General features: G+C 44.7%; 3 pseudogenes; 1 reads left to right on the top strand and 2 right to left on the bottom strand.

The window, feature by feature from the left end:
* Positions 1-2,381: 2,381 nt before the first annotated feature.
* LOC128588786 (cyclin-dependent kinase 16-like) lies at positions 2,382-7,542 on the bottom strand (annotated as a pseudogene).
* A 676-nt stretch (positions 7,543-8,218) lies between these two features.
* LOC128588368 (serine/threonine-protein kinase RIO2-like) lies at positions 8,219-9,854 on the top strand (annotated as a pseudogene).
* Positions 9,855-19,756: 9,902 nt separating this feature from the next.
* On the bottom strand, positions 19,757-22,132 carry LOC128588785 (forkhead box protein K2-like; annotated as a pseudogene).

Genomic DNA, 22,132 nt, shown 5'->3' with positions numbered 1-22,132 from the left:
CAACAAATCTCAGTGTGTGCTCCCTGGTGTCACTATATAAAACAAAACACACATTGACTTTAATTCTATAGAGGTTTGTCAGATAAGTAGACAAGGAGGCTACTAGTTTATCTCAATAAACTACCAAAGCACCAGCCCAGATGGCTACTCTTCCAGTGAATTCTCCCTGCCTGCTAACTCGGGTTTAATGAGTGGTAGGAAAGGTTATTGTTTGTGAAAACACTATGAGGCAGCTTTTCACAATGTCCTACATTCTGAGCACACTTGGGGGAGAAGCAGACACTGGTCATTCAGTGTGGTCACATGAGGGGCAGCTCACAGCATGACAGTACTGGGGGAGAAACGCCACAGATGTGATGCCAAGACCCTAAGAGGATTTCCTTCAATGGAAACAGGGCCACATTAGGGACGGAAGATGTGTATGGTAGAGGAGAGAGGATGTGTCATGATCAGGGCAACCTCCTTATCCAGGCATGTCCTCCGGGGCATCGACTTGGATTCCCCTTGAACAATGGGTAGGAATGTTGGAGAAAGAGTCAGGGGAGCTCTTGAATCAGGAGTCCAGGATATGGTGGAGAGGTCCCAGTCATCAGAGGTCTGCGCCTCCCATGGGACCATGTATGCATCCCATGCCAGATCCATCACTCATTCATGATGTGATGCTAAAAGCCACTTAGCTTCCCTCAATGTCACAACCACTCAGTAGAGAACAGGAGGTACAGCACCTGCTCTGCCCACCCACGGTCTGATGTGGGGATCACAGGCCATAATTCCAGACGTTCACTGACAGCTGCAGAGCATCATACTCACAGAGGGGATGAGAAATCACCCTTCACCCCCACTGCCCTGCAGTGGTCCGAGCACACTACCTGGTGTCCGGTTTGTTCCCCCTGCCATTTAGGAAACACAGAAGACGACTAACGGACCAGTCCTCTTCCTCACGATTCACCTGGATTGAGTCATTTCAGCTGCCTCATGTCGTAACAACAAATAAGCCTATTACCATAGTCATATGACAGTGCAGAGAACTGAGAACAGAGGGACCTCATGACCTTCTCAGGTGTAGGTGCCTGTCAGTGGGCTTGGACCCCATCCCTGACTCTGCACCACCAGCGCCCTGCTCTCTGTCTCTCTGCTCTGCTGCCTTTCTGTGTGGTCTCATCTCCATGAAGGCTTGGCCCACACAGGCTCCCTGAACCCCACGATCTCCCTGAAACCCAGCTTTCATCAGATGGCTCTGCTTGGAACTCAGTAAACAATGGGATCAGATGTTCAAACTCAGAATCCAATTTTACTAGTTCTCTCTGGACTTCTGTCAGGAAGATGCTTAAAGTCATCCCTATTGGGAAGGCACTAACCATGTTCTTTGCTGACAGCACTGACTCCCACGCCACCCCCAAGAGCAGAGCATTGTACTGCATCAGTTTTGGTCACCTGAAAAACTTATTGTGACCATGAAGTTTATTTAGAATAGTGACTGGGTATTACTTGGTGTCCCAGATGTAATACAAACCTATGAAGGGTGTAAGCTGTGTTTTTCATGCAGCAATATTTTAATTTTCCAAGTCATAAGTGCTGCTGCAACCACAGAATTCAATATACATTTTCAAGTCAAGATTGGTTCACATTCGATGGCAGATAATAATTGAAGCTCGTGTCTAGATACTACCTGGTTATTGACCATTGGCTTAAAAACATCTCACTGGACCATGCTTGGTGGGTGAGGCCTGTCATCCTTGCCCTTTGGGAGGCTGAGGCAGGAGGATCACTGGATCCCAGGACTTTGAGGTTGCAGTGAGCTATGATGACACCACCCACACTCTAGCTTTCAATCCAGGGAGGCAGAGTGAGACCCTGTCCTGCCCCGACCCCTGAAAATGTCTGCCTGAAAGAATGGTGCTAAATGATGATTTCTAATAAAGGCATCACCTCATCTAGAAGAGTTTGGGGTTGACATAAAAATGGATCCATGTTCCCCTATCAATCTTTCCTCTCTCCCCCATGTCCTATTGGCAATGATCAATGACATCTTCACTTACTGGGATACATTTGTTACAATTAATCTAAAACTTGACATCTGATTCTCTAAAGTTAATCATTTCCATTCAGGTTCACTCTTTCCACTGGGCATTTCTGTCAGTTGTGACACCTTCAAAGCCCCGTTGCCCATTGTGTCCTCATGCGGTGCCCTCTCCCTGCCCTCAAAGGCCCATAACCCTTTGTTGGTCCACAAACCCTGGCAACTATTGAGATTTGCACTGTTTTTATATTTTTGCGTTTCCAGAATGTCATGTAATTGGAATGATAAATAATGGAGTTGTTTTATTATTATTTTTTTTTTGAAGGAGTGATGAGAGCTTTGTTAGCACCCAGTAGACAGGTCAATGGGTGGGTTGACAGGCCAATGGCGGGGTGTTCAGGTGGGCAGCAGGGGACCAGTGGGCAGGTGAACATGGCTCAGGCAGGTAGGCAGGTAGCAAGCAGGGAGGATGCAGTTGGGGGCTCCACTGTGAGGGGTGTGGCATCCCTCCAGCTGCTGCCTGCTGGGGCCTCGGTCTGTGGCTTAGAACGCAGAACTCGGTGTCTACAACGTGGAAAGCTGGCCTGCCTGAGTCAGGCATTGATAAAGACTGAAGACTGGCCTCCTTTTGTAGCTGAATCTCCTTTAGTGCAAATATGGAAGTAGTGTCAGGAAGTGTGTGGATCCGCTCCCCCAGACTGAAGAAGAATCGATGTTTCATGGCATCCTCTGCAGAGATGCGATTTTGACCCTCAAACTGTAGCAGCTTAGAGAGGAGGTCAGCCCCGTCGCTATTAAGTCCGGGTGCATGGCTTAAAAGGGCCTCGGCTGGGTACTTGGGATAGTTGTATGTCTTAAACTCCTCATTGGACGGGATGCCTGGCCACGTGTCCTCAGTTGGGGTTCCTAAGATACCGAAGATGAAGTGCAGCTGTTCTTCCACTGCGAGCCCGTGAAGAGGGGTCGGCCATCTCATAGAAGATGCAGCCCACACCCCACATGTCAATCTGAGTGGAGTAGTCTGTGGACCCAAGCAGAATGTCAGGTGGCCAGTACCACAGTGTCACCACCTCATTAGAGTATGTCTTTGTTGGGATTGACGTGGCCCGGGCCAGACCAAAGTCAGCTAGCTTGAGCTGTCCCCTCTCGTTGATAAGCAGGTTCTGGGGCTTGAGCTCTCGGTGCAGCACCTTCTGCCGTGGCAGTAGGCCAGGCCATGGAGCAGCTGGAACAGGAACAGTTTCACCTTGTGCATGTTGATTACGTTCCCACAGTCATCCAGGTACTGCTTCAGGTCCTTGTCCAGGTACTCAAAGACAAGGGTGAGGGATTTCTCCGTGTGGATAATGTCATGTAGCCTAACAATGTTGGCATGTTTGAAGTCCTTGAGCAGAGACACTTCCCGGATGGCAGTGCAGGGTGCCCCCTCTTCGTGTTCCAGTCTGATCTCCTTGAGTGCTACAAAGTTGTCTTTAAACTTGCTTTTGCCTTTGTATACTGTGGCATAGGTATTGTCGCCCAGTTTGTCCAGCTGGATGTAGGTCTCTAGTTTTCCAAAGCCAATCTCCGAGAGGCTGACATGACGGACGCAGCGGCTGAGGGGCTTGTGAAAAATGGGACTATTTAGAGTCAGCTTCTCAAGGTAACCCTCAGGCAGCCGGATGTCAGCTGGTAGTGACAGGCGCTTGTTAATGTCCTCAGTGGAGATCTGGAGTGGGGGATGGTTGCGCATACGCACCCTCACTGGAGCCTGCACCTCATCCTAGGATGTGGCTGAAGCCTGGTCACTCTCCCCATCAGACCCAATCTTCAAGGACTGCTGGGACCAGCGCCTACGGCCAACAGGAGGAGAAGGAGGTCGCGCGGCCTGAGCCCGGGCCGTTGCCCCAGGCGCCACCGCGCCACCTCCGTGGCTCTGAGGCTGCTGGCAGCCCCGCCGGTGGCCATGGATCGAATGAAGAAGAGCAAACGGCAGGTGTCCATGACACTCGGAAGTGGCCGAGGCATAGATGACACCAAAGGTGCCTCTGAGCAGATAGGCCTGGATGAGAGTGGCTGTGGTGGTGGTAGTGCCCTTGGGGAACCTCCATCTATATGCGGCCCACTCAGCTCTCACCAGAGATTGTGCACGAGGACTTGAAAATGGAGTTGTTTTAGACTAACATTTCACTCATCCATATATATTGAATGTTTCTTCATCTCTCTGTCATGGCTTGTGTAGATCTAACATTTCATCTGGCTTTTTATCTCCTTTGTTTCAGCAAAGCAATGTTTCTCCCGCTCCTGCTGCCCTTCAGTCGTCCCACGTCTCCCACCCATCCCTCTCTATCCCCAGCCTGTTCCCCTGACCCCACTCATGCCACCCCCTCGCCTCTGGTGCCCCCTGGACCTATTTAGGTCATCAACTCCTTCTCGAACACGGTCCCTGCCTGCCCCTGCCACTTCATGTCCCCTTTCTCGCCCCCGGTCCCTGCCCACACTCACTGTTGCACGGTCCCACCCCAGCCCCCTGTTTTTGCCTGGTCACCTGCGTCCACAGTCCCCTCCCAGCCCCCTGTTTTTGCCTGGTCACCTCCGTCCACAACCCCCTCCCAGCCCCCTGTTCATACCTGGTCACCTCCGTCCACAACCCCCTCCCAGCCCCCTGTTCCTGCCTGGTCACCTCCATCCTCAACCCCCTCCCAGCCCCCTGTTCCTGCCTGGTCACCTCCCTCCACAGCCCCCTCCCAGCCCCCTGTTCCTGCCTGGTCACCCCCCTCCACAGCCCCCTCCCAGCCCCCTGTTCCTTCCTGGTCACCCCCCTCCACAGCCCCCTCCCAGCCCCCTGTTCCTGCCTGGTCACCTCCCTCCACAGCCCCCTCCCAGCCCCCTGTTCCTTCCTGGTAACCCCCCTCCCCACTCCGCTCCCAACCCCCTGTTCCTGCCTGGTCACCCCCCTCCACAGCCCCCTCCCAGCCCCCTGTTCCTGCCTGGTCACCCCCCTCCACAGCCCCCTCCCAGCCCCCTGTTCCTGCCTGGTCACCTCCCTCCACAGCCCCCTCCCAGCCCCCTGTTCCTTCCTGGTAACCCCCCTCCCCACTCCGCTCCCAACCCCCTGTTCCTGCCTGGTAACCCCCATCCACAGCCCCCTCCCAGCCCCCTGTTCCTGCCTGGTCACCCCCCTCCACAGCCTCCTCCCAGCCCCCTGTTCTTGGAGGGCCATGCCCCACCACAGCCCTCTCCAAGTCCCGAGCCCCTGTCCACCTGCAATTGTCTTCGGTCCCTCTTCTGCTGGAGATCCAACAGAATTGCCCCAGAGCGACCAGCCAGGCAACCCTCGCCACCTGCACACTGCCCACTTCGCAGGCTGCGTTGGTGGCGGTAGCCCCGTTACAAGATCCAGGAAGAACCAGATGTGGGGCCACCAGTCATTGCCTGGAATGGACTGGCCATGGACTGGAAGCACAGGCAAGCACTTTACTCTGCAGCATGCCTTTTTCTCAGTTGAAGTGAAAGATACCCCTCAACAAAATGGGTCTTTTTCCCTGGGACCCAGCATCATGGGTTTCTGTGGCCTCTGATGCGGCTGAGACAAGAGGCCTGTCCCTAGCCCAGGTCGACTTCCCCATGAACTTGTGCCTCCTCCTCTGAGGTATTCTTTCTCCTTGGAAGGTGGACTGCAGGCTAGCATCACTACGTTGTTTATGTTATAACCTTATCAATGGCCACCACACCCAGCCATTGATAAAGTTATAATATAAATTTTGAGGGGACAGAAACAGTGTGACTATAGGAGATGTAATGGTAGAAAGACACACCTTCACATTATTGGTTCTCCAGGAATTTGTTTTGGTGTTTCTCTCACCATTAGTGTGAAATTGACTTTTGCTCAGCCCTACAAATGCTATGGAGTCATTTCCATTCTCATTAGCATTTTCTGTGCTGCATATGGAAGAGGGAACGCAGAGCAGTAAAGCAGCGCTGTTGAAAGAGTAAGGACAGGAACTCTAGGAGCAGACGCGGTGGGGGCGCCTTACCAACGTGACAGTGGAGGTGCTGGTGTTTTATGCACATCAGTTCTCACTTACCATTGACAGGTCCTTGGAAACTGCAGCTTTAAGCAAAATGACATTCTTTATTCCATAGAAATTTAACACTTTTTTTCAATTCACTTACGGTAAAATTGCTTTCCTTAATAAGTACATCATTTTGCTTGAAGTCACAGTTGCTTTGAATGTATCAATGACATTAACTGAGGACTTACTACATGTGTGTATATATGCATAGAAGAATTTAATATATATGCATACACATTATATTCGTTATTTGGCTTAAATAATGCTGATGCAGTGTATATGTGTGTGTGCGCATGCCTGCATACACTGAGTATATACACTGATGCATTGTATGGGGTGTCCATAAAGTTTGGCTGTAATTGCATACAACATTTATAGACACCCTGTATACTGAGGCATCATATGAATAAATACCTATAGAATGCTAAAACTGTATATTTTTAAAACAATGTTATTGAATATTTATTTAAACAAGTGAAATAAACATCTGTGATAATAAGGATTTTAAATTTGAAATAGAAAAATAAAAATTAATACATTAGGAAAATTCTATTTGATGACTATTTTCATGTGTGGGTAATAATTTTAAAATGACACATTTTGTGTGAAAATATACATACCATTTATGGTCCTAATTTCCATCGTAATGTATGGAAAAGTGTTCAAACTTGAATCCCTTAATTAAAGGCCATTTTTTTATATTCTTTTTTATTTCATAATTGAAAATAGCTGGTTTTAAATTTCATAAGTCCCTAACCCCAAATAATACTTAAAAAATAATTTTTCTATTTCATGCAATCACACACTGGATATTTATAGAAATATAAACTTATTTTGTTGGAACTGAAAATTCCATTAATGAAATCAAATACATTGTGCAAGTGAGATAAACATGCACATACCACATCCAGCCTTCCCTGTGCAGCTGTATTTTTAATCTTTTCTATCACATAGGAAGAGTTAATCGTGGGGAGAAAAAAGCCTTATGGTGGTGATAATTTTGACTATAAAAAAACACTGATAATGTCTGTTGATGTTTTCAGATATACAACTATTTCACTTTTAGTACAACAATGAACTTATTTTTCATTTATGCTACTGTCTAAAACTGCATAATTTTACAAACTGGTATTGGAATCTCAGCCAACACCTTTCTCCTCCTCTTCTGCATTTTCATACTTCCTCTGATCACAGGGTGAAACCCACGGACCTGACCATCTGACACTTGGCCTTCGTTCATGTGTGAAGTTCTTCACCGTACTATTATTGGGGTCTCCAGAACTCTTTGGGTCATTGAACTTTCAGAATGACCTTACATGCGAGGCATTTTTCTACTTGAGCAGAGGGATCAAGGATCTCTCCATATGCACCACCAGACTCCTGAGCATGCTCCAGGCCATCACTGTCAGCCCCAGCACCTCCTGGTTGGCCAGATTTAAACGTAAGTCCACAGATTACATCATCCATGTTTTATTCTTTTTGTGGTCCTGCACCTTGTCTTTTAATCATAGCATGATCTTCTACACCGTAGCTACTTATCATTTGATCAGACAAATCTACTGAAGATAAACACTTCTCACTTTCCCCCATGAATCCCATCATCAGGGGACTTCTTTTTGCTCTGTCATTATCCAGGCGTGTCTCCTCTGTAGGAATCATGCTGCTCTCAAGTGCTTACGTGGTGATCCTCCTGCTCAGGGAGCAGAGACGATCCCAGCACCTTCACAGCACCAGACTCTCTTCTAACGCCTCCCCGGAGAAGATGGCCACCCAGACCATCCTGCTGCTAGTGAGTTGCTTTGTGGTCATGTAGTGGGTGGATTTTATTGTTTCATTCTCCTCAACCTTGTTTTGGGCATATGGCTTAGTCATCGGAATGTCCAGAAGATGCCACATTTGATCCTTTGGTGCTACTCAGTTCAAACAAAAGAATAATGTTCTCCAAAATATACAAAATGAGTGGCATAAAATAAAATTAATTCTCTGAAGAGTAGGTTTTTCTCTCCTCAGTTACCTTTTCACGTAGAAGATAATTTGTTTGATTTAATTACCATGTATAAAAATTATACTCTTATTATATATCAGTTATTTAAGAACTGATCTACTTAAAAGCTTCATGATTGGACTTTCATCCGCTGTCTCCATGGGGAAGGTGAATGTGGCCAAGTTGCGCTACCTGAGCCGGGATGGCTTCAGGGTTTTGACCGGTGTTGAAATGACCATGAAGAACCATGAGATAGTTCCCTGCAGTTTGATCACCTCTATAGCTGGCTGTAAGAAAGTTTTAAGAGAATTAGTGAAACATAAACTCATAGCTTGGGAGCATTCCAAGACTGTCCGGGGCTATTTATTGACAAATGTAGGTATGATTATGGCTTTGAAAACACTTTGTTCCAGACAAGTAGTTGAGTCTGTTGGAAACCAGATGGGTGTTGGCAAAGAATCAGATATTTACATTGTTGCAAATGAAGAAGGACAGCAATTTGCATTAACACTTCACAGACTAGGAAGTACCTCCTTTTGAAATCTAAAAAACAAGCCTGATTACCATAAACACAGGCATGATGTGTCTTAGCTTTATTTATCTCCTCTCTCTGCGGTGAAGGAATTTGCTTATATGAAGGTGTTATATGGGAGGAAATTTCCAGTTTCAAAGCTAGTTGTTTATAATCGCCATGCAGTGGTCATGGAGATCATAAATGGTTATCCTCTATGTCAGATACACCATGGTGAAAATCCTGCCTCAGTCTATGATGAAGCTATGGAACTAATTGTAAGACTTGGGAATCATGGGCTGATTCATGGAGATTTCAATGAATTCAATCGCATTTTGGATGGAAATGATCGTATCACCATGGATCGATTTCCTACAGATGATCTCAACTTCTCATCCCAGTGCTGAAGTGTATTTCGACAGAGATGTCAAGTGCATCAGAGATTTCTTCATGAAGTGTTTTGGCTATGAAAGTGAACTTTATCCAACCTTTAGTGATGTCAGGATGGAAGGCTCTCTTGATGTGGAGGTTTCTTCCAGCAGCTACACAAAGGAGCTACAGGCTGGTGACCGACCACCTGCTGCAGCCAGTGGGCCCAGATGAGAGGGCCACTGAGACAGAAGAGGGTCCTCAGTTTTCATTTTCTGATGGAGAAGTGTCAGAAAAATCAGAGGTTTGTAGTTCCAAAGATGAAAGAGAACAGAACTGTGTGGACCAGTCGGGTGGCTACAGATCATTCGAAGACCTGGAACACATCAGGGAGGACAGTTCATCAGAGCAGAGTGCTGGCGCACACCACTTTGAAATGACTGACTTCAGCCAGGTTTAGAAGAAATGAAAGGGCAGGTTGTTGACAAAAATTCCATACCTGAATTTTCTGAGGAGAAAAACAGAAATGAAAATTACCTGAGACAAAGTGGTCAGACACATCAAGGAGAAGCTTCTGCTGGCTCTGAGGAGTGTGTGGATGAATGCTCTCATCTAACTGCCTTGTGTCACTGAGTAAAGAATCCAGGCCTCTCATAAATGAAAAACATATGGGAGACATTAATTGGTGTAGAACAAGAACTCTGAGTATTACTTCTTCTACGGGCAGTGTTGTCAGCTGTTCAACAATTCTTCCCGAACTCGTGAAACAGAAGGTGAAATGTGAATTGACAAAACAGCAAAACTCAGCAGTCGGTGATTACAAAAAACAGAAGCAAATGTGTTTACAGAGCAATGAAGGGAAAACATGCAAAGTATTAAATCAAGTTGGAAGCAGCTAGCTTTTGGGGAGAATAATATATATTTTTGATATTTTTTTAAAGTTACTCTACTCACCTTTTAAGTCACTTTTAGTCTTCTTTTGCATCAAGGCCAATATATAAAAAGATGAATAAATCTGATTTCATTTATAAAAAAATGAAATGATGGTGAGTAGAAGGCATATGTTCCACTGGCTTCTGATTATGATGCTCTGTATGTTGCCAACAAAATTGAGATCATTTAAACCAAGTCGAGGTGGCTCATTCTAAATATATAACTTTTCATCATAAAAAAAAAACCCAAGACATTTGTTATCTTTTAATTTGCTTCCCTAAACTTCATATCAGGAAACTTCTCTATCTAAAGAAGCTCCTACTAGTAATTAAATTTATCAAAGTTTTACATTATTCATTTATTTTTTATTTCCAAAAAAAAAAAAATGTTACCCTTATTTTGTAAAGACATTTTAGTTAGGTATCCAATTATAGCATGGACACTATTTCTCTCAGCACTCTTTATTTCCCTGTTTTCTGTACTATGCAGGCTCTAGAGATGACCTTCTCACCTTGCTTCATACTCCATAAGAAATTACAATTTGAAAATAATTTGGTTTGCACATTTGAAAAAATTTACATTTGGGATAAGTTCATTTAGCAATTTTCCTCGTTTAGTCAAAAAGGATAAGTCGAGAAGTCCCCAAAGCCTTGAGGTCCACATGGTTATAAAGTTTCTGAAGGAAAACTGACTTGTTGGTTTCATTACTCCAGGAATTCTTCTTCTAATGTACTTATGCTCTTCAAAAGTGCCCATATTTTCCAATTCAATTTGTTAAGTAATTTATGAATAATAACATTTGAGTATTTTTAGACGTCTTCACCAAATAGTATTTATGATTATCCCTTTGCCCAAAACATGAACTATAAAGTGGCAATCTTCCACTTTAATGTATGAGACCTGATTACAGCCAGACTTATGTTTTTCAGTCCCATAAATTCAGTATTGATAGAATTAATTATGTAAATGTAGGCCCTTTGGCTCCAGTGAAAATGCTTTGTTCTTATCAATACTTGAACTCTGGGGTTGCCCGTAGCTCAGTGGTTAGGGCACCAGCCACATGCTCCGGGGTGGGTGGCCTGCTAAACCAAAATAATATAGCCAAGCATTGTGATGGGCACCTATCGTCCCAGCTACTAGGGCAGCTGAGGCAACAGAATCGTTGGAGCCCAAGAGTTTGAGGTTGCTGTCACGCCACGGCACTCTACCAAGAGTGACAAAGTGAGGCTGTCTCAAAATAAGAAAAAATAATACTTGAAGTCTCCTAAAGTGATGTTGGTTTAAATTTTCTCCAGTAGTTATTTAAAATTATCTTAGAGGAAATGTGCATGAGGTTATTTACATATTACTTATGGGTTATGCTGTAATTGATGGTTTCTACTGTCATTTCATGGTACTTATAAAAATCTTTTCATAGGGTTTAAAAAGTATTTTATCTTCTGTTTAGTATCAAAAATGATGTTTATGTGTGTACCTAATTACCAAATCAAACTTTTTAACAAAATTACTTAACACTTTTTGTGTTCATTAATTTGTTTTGTACCAGAACAGTTGATTTCTATGATGCTTTTAAATCACCCAAATGATTGTAAATATGTCCTCACTCTGAGCTATATGCCAAACTTATTATCATTAAATATATATACATAAACACATAGGAGTTGTGTCAAAAAACAGGTATAATCTAGGTATTAACAAATCTGCTTTGTCAGAGTTTTATCTCTTTGTACCGTTCTTTATTTACTGTGTCATTTTCTATTTTTATTCAAATTTATATTTGTCCACCTAAATATTTAAATATTGATGAGGAGAGATAGGCTCGGATATATATATATATATATATGTATATGTATATATATATTTTTTATTTTTTGGCCGCGGTCGCGTTTAAACCCACCACCTTCGTTATATGGGGCTGGTGCCCTACTCTCTTGAGACACAGGCACCGCCTATGGCTCGGATTTTTATTTTGAGTACAATTAGAACATTCTTCAACTTTCTATAGATTATATACCGCCATTTATTCCATGTAGTAAATATAGGAATTAAATACAAGAAGTACAATAATGGCCTCCTCCTGCCCACAGGAGACCTTGACACATTGAGGAAACTTTGCTAAAAACCTTTATTTTTGCATATTACTTTTTAAAATTTTGATCTCAACTGCCTTAAAATCTAGAAATGTGCAATACGATAAATTAGAAATAAATCCCTATACACTCTCTACAAATTAATATAATAAACTCAGGCAAAAATTAAAATATTAAATTCATTTGAAACTTTTCCATATACAGACCCCAGATGCAAGTTAATTCACTGAGAAACTCTATCAAATACTAAATGCAACAAAAAAATAGCCAGGCATTGTTGCAGGCGCCTGTAGTCCCAGCTACATGGGAGGCTGAGGCAAGAGAATCGCCTAAGCCCATGAGTTGGAGGTTGCTGTGAGCTGTGACACCACAGCACCCTACCGAGGGCAATAAAGTAAGACTCTGTCTCTAAAAAAAAAAAAGAAAGAAAGCAGCAGTATTGGAGGTAAAATGACACTTCATGAATTATGATCATTGGGTAAATGTAAAATCATGTACTGTAAAATCATCAACTACTGCAAAAAATATATGTATCTGTACCATGGGAACTTAAATCTAGATGCTGATCGATCTTTTTATATTCCGCTGTGGTTGATGTGAAGACTGCCCCTTTGTGATAATAACATGTATGTTCAAAAAAAAAAAAAAAACCAACAACACAGAGAATGTAAATCATAGGAAACTTTAATGAACTGTATTGACGGAACTATGCCATGTATCATCTTTTGTATTATTAAAGCTATTGTCATATATTACTTTCATTAGCAAACCATCCCATGACAATGGATTGGTTATTGAATTAAGAGAAGAAAATATAGTGAGGATGTTTTACAATATGGTTTTACCTCAATAATTATAGCAGGAATTGAGAAACCACAATGTGTTATTTGTTGTGAAGTTGTATCAGCTGAATCTATGAAACCGAACAAACTCAAATGCCATTTTGATAGCAAGCATCCTAGCTTTGCCAGCAAGGATACCAAGTATTTTAGAAGCAAACCTGATGGATTCAAGCCAGGCTTGACACTGGTGGCAAGTACCACAAACAAAACATAGCAGCCATTGAAGCTTCACATTGGGTGGCACTCAGAATCACGAGAGCTATGAAACCTCACACCACTGCTGAGGATTTATTGTTGCCAGTAGCCAAAGGCGTTGTTCAAGTTATGATCAGAGGAGAATTTGCTATGAAATCGAGTGCAACTTCCTTATCTAACGACACTGTCGGCAGAAGAATAGACGACAGGTCTGCTGATGTTCTTGATCAGGTAATCCAGGAAATTAAATCTGCTCCACTTCCAATATTTAGTATCCAGCTTGATGAATCTACGGATGCTGCAAACTGTTCACAGTTACTCGTTTACGTGATGATGGCAACTTTCAAAGAAATTCATTGTTTGTCAGCATCATATCACTCATAAGGACCACAAGTATCTTAAATTAGAGGGAGAGACATGAAAGGTTGTATTGCAGAAATCAAAGCATAAGGCAAAAGCAAATATATATGTTAATCAACTATTTGGATGAATTAACTGATACTGCCAACTCAGCATAGGCTTACAATTCATTGTGATCAAAAGGGAAGATTTTCTTTGCTACCAAGAGTTACTTACTTTGAGCACTCTTGCAAACATAATGCAGGAACAGATATCTTCAACAATTTTCAAGACACAAATGTACTTGAGTACAATCTGGTTTAAAAATAACAGTTCAGAGGGTGCTGCCTGGGTCTCAAAGGGGTAGGGCACCAGCCCCATATGCCAGAGGTGGAGGGTTCAAACCCAGCCCCAGCCCAAAACTGCAAAAAACAAACAAACAAAAAACACCAAAAAAATTCAGAGGTTTATTATGAATGATGCAGAGATGAGGGGTAGGCCACGTTGTTGTCTGCCAAATAGTACTATTGATATTTGGAAAAACATGTCAAAAGAAAGCCAAATTCAAGAGAAAGTCACTTTCATTACATTGATATTTTCCTTCCAGAGACACCTGGGAAATTATATGGTTTAAATTTCTCAGGAAAGGTAGCACTCTATGTCTCAGGAACTGTTTTGTGCATTAGTGAATCAAAGGAAATCAATAATGAACAAACGAACAGGGAAAACTGGCCAACTTTTCCTGAATGCTCTGACTGTGAAATGGGTGTGCTAGTCAGGTTGTCTAGAGGTGGGAAAAACAGTTTACCTGTATACATAGTTCCACTGTAATCTTTGGGGCCATCTATGTGCTGAATAATGGTGTTTCAGTTAACAATGGACCAAATATACAAGGATGGTCTCAAAAGACTGTACTGGAGCTGCCCAGGATAGCGATGCAATTCTTTTATTCTTTTTTTTTTTTAAGGCAAGTTCTCATTATGTTGTACAGGCAGGAGTTCGGTGGCATGATCACAGATCATTGTAACCTTGAACTCCTGAGTTCAAATAATCTTCCTGGTTAGCTTCCCAAGAAACTGGGACTACAGATACCCACCACCATGTGTAGATAATTTTTTGTTTGTTTTTGTTTTTGTAGAGACAGGTCCTCCCTATGTTTCCCAGGTTGTTCTCAAACTCTTAGACTCAAAGCAATTCTCCTGTCTTGGACTCCCAAAATGCTGGGATTATAGGCATGAAACTCTATGTCCAGCCAATTTTTAAAATCTTGTCTACTGTAATTTCATGGCATTTTTTCTATATCTAGATATACAAATACTTACCTCTGTGCTATGATTTCCTAGAGTGTTCAGTACAGTAACATACTGTACAAATTTGTAGCCTAGAAGCAATAGGCTATACCACATAGCCTAGGTATATAATAGGCTAACGTGTCCAGTGTTGTATCCGTCACAGCCTGTAAAGATAGACTTGGACCCCACTTTGGTAAAATCAGATGGTGATTTTATTACACCTGTGCAGGGGACTGCTGCTCTGAAAGGCAGTCGGCCCTGAAGTGGAAGGCAGGTTGACTTTTATACCTTTTTTGTGCCACGTGGCAAGCAAGTTAGTACAGAAGCAGAATATTGCGGCTAGCTCAGGGCAGGGTTACAGCTTGAGAAACACAGCTTGAGTAAGTTTCTACTATTGTTTGTTCACGAGAACCTATAGCTTGAGAAACACAGCTTGAGTAAGTTTTCACTATTGTTTGTTCACTGGGAACTAGGGGAGGTTTGGGAACTTGGGGACTTTGTGCTTTCTCGTTCTGAAGCCCTTTCTCGGAATCTACGGGGGTTGGGGGGACGCGCTGAGGTTTTGGAAGCTAACAGGCTTTTACACTAGGTTTGTGTAAGCATACTCAGTAGCAGTCTCACAATGATACCATTACTTAGGAATGCTTTTCTCAGAATGTAGTTTCATCATTGAGCAAGGCATGACCCTATAGGCATAAATCTACATCCAAACACACATATATATCTTGATCTATCAAACTGGAGTATTAGGAATTGACTTACATGATTTTAGAGACTGACAATTCTAAAATCTGAAAGGTAGACTAGTAGGCTGTTGATTCAGGGATGAGCTGATGTTGCGGTCTCCAGTGTGAAGGCTGACTGGAGGCAGAAATAATTCCTCCTCAAGGTAGGGTAGTCTGCACTCTAAAACATTTAGTTGATTGGACAAAGCCCAACCACCTCATGGAAAAGAATCTGATTAGCTCAAGTCTATTGAAATGTTAATCACATCTTAAAAACTGTCTGCACAGGGACATTTAGACTGGCTTTCGATGAAAACCTGGGTGCCCTGGAGCTCTGGTGTGGCTCATCCCTGGCAACACTATGTCGAAATAGGAGGCAAAGTTGGAAGGTGAAGCTAGTGCTGGGTGCTCTGATCCTCGAGTGAAACCCACATCAATAGATTAGTACCTCCATCAGGGGTGAGTGAGGTGTAGCTCTTTTAAAAATGGACTCCCTCCAGAGAAAGTGGGTTGTTAAGAAGAGGCTAGTTCCCTAGGTTTCCCTCTCTTGCTTCCTCTGTGGCCACGTGATGTCTTAGGACATGCTCACTGCCTGCGTTAGTAGAAGCAGCCTGGTGGCCTCACTAGATGCCGCAGCCCAATCCTGGACTTTCTAGCCATTAGAATTGGGAGCAAATTAATTTCCTTATAAATTGTGGAGACTCTTGTGTTCTGTTATGGCATCATTAAACAGACTAAAACATGTGACCTAGCCAAATTAAAACATAAAATTTAACATCACAACAGAGCAGACAGACAATGAGAGTATAGGAATAGGATTATTATTAACAATACTCTTCGTTCTGTTTCATTTTATAGTGTTAACATTTACTGATCTAAATTCTGGAGTGTCTAATCTCTCATTAATCCCAGTCAATGCATTTTTCCTTTCAGAAGTTGTAGATTTTATCTCTGTAATTTAAATTGGTTTTTTATGCTTTCTATATCCCTACTTACTTTATCTGAACAGATGAAGTATTGTTAGTTTAAATGCTCTAATGTCCTTATCTGCTAGTTCTAATACCTGTGTCAGTTCTGGTTTTGAATGACCACTTTTCCTCCTTTTGACTGGCCTTCTTTTTCTGCCCCCTTGCATTATTGATACTTTTTATTGTATTCCAGATATTGTGAACCTGTGGGGGGTGTTGCATAGTTTTATATTCTTAGTCATATTTTTCAGTGCTATTTGGAATCACTGTTAAATAGTTTAGAAATAGTTGAATGTTTTAAGATCTTCCTTTTAAGATAGAATAGCCTAAACTGGAGAAAGATTCAATGTGAAGATAATTATTCCCCACTGCTGATGCAAATCTTTTCTGTGTATTCTACCCATCCTCCTGGAGGATACTTCTGATTAGTTCTGAATAATACATATTGCTTTATTCACAAGTATATATTTCTGTACCTCATTTAGGAAGAGATGCTCCTAAAATTATTGTAAACCAAGGAATGAACAAAAGGCTTTGGGAGTCTTTGTAAAATCATTGGTCTCAGGAGAGAATAGTCACGCTTTTAAATTCAAGATCATTTCTCAGAACACGATGGCTGAAGCTTAATCACCTTCTGAACATAAACTATACATGGATCACTATAGAAGTTTTGAGACAGACTGTGTTGTGGTCCATTATTTCATGTCTACGTAACACAGTCAACAGTGTCTTTTCACATTCACCCTGCCAGTTTCAACTTGCTAGGTTTCATTGGTGTTGCGGGGAGGGCTTCATCTGTTTTTGTCTGCATGGATTGTATGTGTTGTGATTTTTGTGTCTCTCAAAAGTTTCAACCTACCTATATGAGTGTGCTATGGGAGGTCTAAGACCAGGTAATAATTCTTGTTCCTTTAAAGACAATTTTTTTCTTTAAGCAAAACATCCCAAACCTATCATCAACTCTTTATGATCACCTGAATCCTTAGGTGGGGAATGCTTCAGGAAAGGGAGACATGCAGATTCAATTATTAACTTTTACTGGAGTTTGGACAGAAATAATTCATTAAAAATAAGGTCTATCCTTGTTCTTAGTAAAGTATCTCAAGAAAGGAATAAAAAGTATCCAATGTACTCAGCCCTACTATGAAACTAATGTATGGCTTTCATATGAAAGCTATAACCCAGTTATAACCTAAGAATATGGGAAAGAGGGAGAGGGAGGGGAGGGAGGAGGGAGGATGGGCAGAGGGAGGGTGATTGGTGGGATTACACCTGCGGTGCATCTTACAAGGGTACATGTGAAACTTAGTAAATGTAGAATATAATTGTCTTAACACAATAACTAAGACAATGCCAGGAAGGCTATGTTAACCAGTGTGATGAAAATGTGTCAAACGGTCTAAAAAACCAGTTTATGGTACCCCATGATCACACTGAAGTATACAGCTATGATTTAATATTAATAAAAAAATGAGCTCTATCACTTTTCCACTATAGTAGATTTTCTGTTACAATGATTTATGAACTAAGTAGTAAAAGAAGACATAGAAAGCAATTTTCAAGGAAACTGTCTTCGGAACAAGCCCCAGGCTGGGAAGAGGTGGGTGTTGAAAGAACCTCTCAGTGAGACTTTTTCACAGATATCTTCTCATATTTGTGAAACTGGAGCAAGAAAACAAATTGAGGCACACGTACCAAATGCCCAAATGTTCAAAATGTGTAACTATAGCTATCAAACTGTCAATACACATCTTCTATCCTTCTGAGAAATATTTTATACTTTCATAACATAGAAGGCTGGATTGGAATTTAGAATGGTCAGACCTATGTATGGAGCCAATGTTGTGCTGTCTGCTCTGGAAAAACAAACCAGGAGAACGATCAGAGCAGCTCCTGGTTCACACAGTCAGTTTTGGATTTAGAAATCCTAGAGAGACTCTAGGAACCAGAAGTCCTCACAGACGTCTCTGTCAGTTGGGTGACGCTGGGTGGTCTTGGAGGAACCAGAGAAAAGTGCTCTGCTCTGTAGGCCCCAGAGCACCTGCAGTCCTTGTTTCTGAAACTAAGAGGATGCTCAGTCCAGTGAACAGTAAAAACTACAGTAGTATTTCACTTCCCTTTGTTGTAAGCAGTGTAGGACCCACAGCCACCTGTTAGAAAGACTTGGACCCCACTTCAGGTATAAATCAGATGGTGATTTATTACACCTGTGCAGGGGGCTGTTGCTGGGATAGCAAAGGCCCGAAGTGAGGGGCAGGTGGACTTTTATACCATTTGCGCCATAGAAGCAAGCAGAAACAAAAGCAGAACGTGGCAGTTAGCTAGAGGCAGAGTTACAGTCAGGGGGCTATAGCCTGGTGATGCATGGCCTACATCGTGATGGCTGGCACGGAGACAGCGTGGGAGAGACAGTAGCTCGGGAACTTCGTGTAGGTGATTTTTCCACCATTGTTTAGCTGTTGCTAGGGGGTTGGAGGAACTGGGAGAAATTCAGTTTTATTCTGAAACTTGCCTTTCAGATTAAACGGGGGAACATGCTGGGGACTAAGGCTGAAACAGGCTGAGACAAACCTGGGTCTTTTAGGGGGCTGCTCTTTATCACACATTCTCCCGTGTTTCCCCAGGCTTCCACTATCACGGGATCCATCCACTGGTGATAGGGTCGGGTGGGGGGTTCTGGAACTTCCAGGTTCTGCAAAATTATCCCTACTCTACCTCCACTGTACCCCAAGCATCCAGGAATCTGCTCAGCAGGGTCCCCTTCCCTTAGGGGTTCTCCATCCCAAGTCCCTGCTTTAGGCCCCTAGAATCAAACCTCTTGTCACAACCCTGGATGGCCTCATCCAGAAGAAAACCCAGATCTCAGAGGAGACCAGGAAAGACCTCAAGGTGAAATCATCCATGTTGCCCATGCTCAAAATGAGGCATCCTGGAAGACAGGGGCTTCCTCAACTTCATTTTCCTTCCTTGCTATCATTATTATTTTCTTTTTTTAGGAGACTGGTTTTACTTAGAGTGAAAATATTTTGCCAGGGACAAAGTTAACACAAAGAAACAAACAATAAAAAATACCAAGAAAGAGAACAGTTAAGTGCAGCTCACGAGTCCCGGCAGCTCTTTTGCACAACAGGTTCATCCCTGGGCCCTCACATGTGCCTCACGCACTTGGGCCTGCGTGTATGGCTATGGCACCACTGGTCTGTCCCACCCACGGAGACCGAGGTGCTGGAATCCTTCAGGCAACCGCTCCACCAGGGGACATCTGCAGCTGTCACAGAGTAGCTCCCTCTGAACTTTAACAAGACAGGCAAAAGTAAATCATTCCATGGGCTGGGCTAGGCTAGGGGATGTGCTCTGAGCGTAGGTGAGAGGCAATGTCTCCTTTTGGCACCACAACGTTGGTATCTTTGAAGTCAGAAAACTCTCCCAGACGCTAGTTTTGGATGCCCTTCTCCCTCACAGCTGCCGGTGGCGTGGCCATGCTCAGGGCCATGACCATACTCTCGCTGTCCTCCATTTTCAGCCGCTGCTGCTCTGGCTGCTCTGGCTGGTTGCCATTCTGGCGCTTTGTGGACGGGGCGGGGAGGCTGATGCTGAGCATGGGCTGCCAGCATGCGGAAGCCTCGCTGCCCCATGGTCCACCTGACCGTGGACTGCACTGGGGATTGGTACCACGTGAGTACCATTTTGTGTTACAGATTTTATTGGTTGCTGGTGTTGACCTAGAGGCTCCTGTTGTACTATGTTGACCGTCTGGACATGGGTGGTCTGTGAGGGCTGAATGATCTGGCTGGACACGGGTGGTCTGTGAGGGCTGAATGATCTGGCTGGACACGGGTGGTCTGTGAGGGCTGAATGATCTGGCTGGACACGGGTGGTCTGTGAGGGCTGAATGATCTGGCTGGACACGGGTGGTCTGTGAGGGCTGGATGATCTGGCTGGCAGCGCCTAGTGTGGCATGGCTAGTTGCAGGAATAGTTTCTACTTTCACTTCCCTGTCATGGCCGTTCTCCCCCCGGCTCCGATGTTGTGGGGGGCAGCACAGCCACCTGAGTGACCACAGCTTGTCCCGCAACAGTGTAAGTGTTTGCTGGGGCCAGTCCAGCCACACTGGTGACCAACACTGCTGGTAACTGGTGGACCACGTGAACTGTCCACACAACGGACGGCTGGGAGGTCGGAGTGGTCACTGGGGCTGCAACCGTGTAAGGGACGGCCTTAAATGGTCTGTGGCAGCTGTCGCTGAACAGCAATGAGGACTGGCTGGCTGGACAGAGGTTACCCTGGTGGCTCTGGGCACACCGAGCTTCCTGGATGTCAGCGAGTTTGGGCTGTGAGGCACCAGGCTCAGGCTCCATGGTGTGGGTGAACCTTCCCTGGACAGGCTGCAGGGGTCTGGGTGCTGCTGGAGTGAGCACAGGGGCCCCAGTGGGGACAAGCCGGGCGCTCCTAGAAGAAAGAGGTGCCAGGGGGGTTCTAAAGCAAGGCACGCCCCTAGGACGTCTTTTCCTAAAAGCCTGCTCTATTGATTTGCTTTCAGAGACAGGATCTATCCTCCAGAACCAGCTTTTGCCTGGTTCTTCCTGGGAACGTGCTACTTTGATGAAGTAACGATTCAGAGAGAGATTGTAGCGAATTGAATTCTGGCAGCCCTTGTCCGCAGTCCTGTACTAAATTTTTGTGATGTGCGTGTAATTCCATTTAGGGTAAGTTGTTTATCAGGAGCCATCCTAATTGCTTGTACTATCAACTGTGCACAGGAATAAGGTGGCTTTGAGCCACCCTTTGGGCTTTCTCCTCCGGAAGCTGCCTTCTCATGTTCTGGCTGCGAGTTTTCGGCCATTAAATTGAGGTCAGGTAGGATCACTCGGCCCACTTTGTACCCTGAACACCCTGCTCCGTGGGCTGGATGGGCAGGAGTTGGCAGCAACGATGGCCCCCTTGGGGGAGGGGAGGGGCCACGGTGTCTGGAATGTTGATGGTCAGGGCAAGATGGGCGGCTGACCAGCCTTCACTGGGGTCTCAGCACTTCCTGCTTCTCCCTCTTGTCGCTGCACAGGGCGGTGAATGTGATCTTGACATTAGTGCTCGGCAACCTGAACCTGCACATGGGAGGCAGCAGCTGCCAGGCACCATGTGCCTCTGGAACAGCAGTCCACACACACGCTGTTCTTGCAGAGGCAGTGCAGGTAGAAGTAGCCGCCAGTGTCCAGCCTGGGCTGTGCGGCCAGCAACTCTGGGCGTGAAGATCTCTACGTGGCACAGGGAGATGAAGCTCCAGCGCCCCATACTCACGTCCACCGAGCCCTGCCACGAGTTGCACCGGAGGGTCACGGAGCGCTCCTTCATCAGATACTCGAACTCGCGGCCCTCCAGTCGTGCCACGACCCAGCCGCCTGTGGGGACCTGCTGCCCCGGCCGGGCTGCCCGCCAGTGGGGGACCCACGCCCGAGAGCGCCACCGCTGCCGCAGATATTGGCCGTTGTGAGGGCCCGCCGCGGCTTGGCACGGGTGCGTGTGGGAGGTGGAGGCCCAGGCGCCCGGCGGAGCTCCACAGCGAGGCCTCTGGTCAGCGAGGCAGAGCCAGGCCTTCCTTCCTCTAGGTCCTCAGAGCCTTGGTGTATCATCCCACTGTCCCAATTTTCTCTGTGAAGCCAAGGCAGTTGCCTAAAAACTCTTGTGCACAGATCTGAGATGCTGCTTCAGAATTCAGTTTGGCTCTCTCAGACAACATGGAAGATGTTTGGAGGGAATTGTCAGGAGAAGGGTTTTCCTTAAGGCTCCAATGTGTCATCTCTTCCCACCCCAT

Source organism: Nycticebus coucang, chromosome 6 (genome assembly GCF_027406575.1).
Source record: "Nycticebus coucang isolate mNycCou1 chromosome 6, mNycCou1.pri, whole genome shotgun sequence".
NCBI lineage: Eukaryota > Metazoa > Chordata > Mammalia > Primates > Lorisidae > Nycticebus > Nycticebus coucang.
This window is presented reverse-complemented; position numbering and strand designations above follow the sequence as displayed.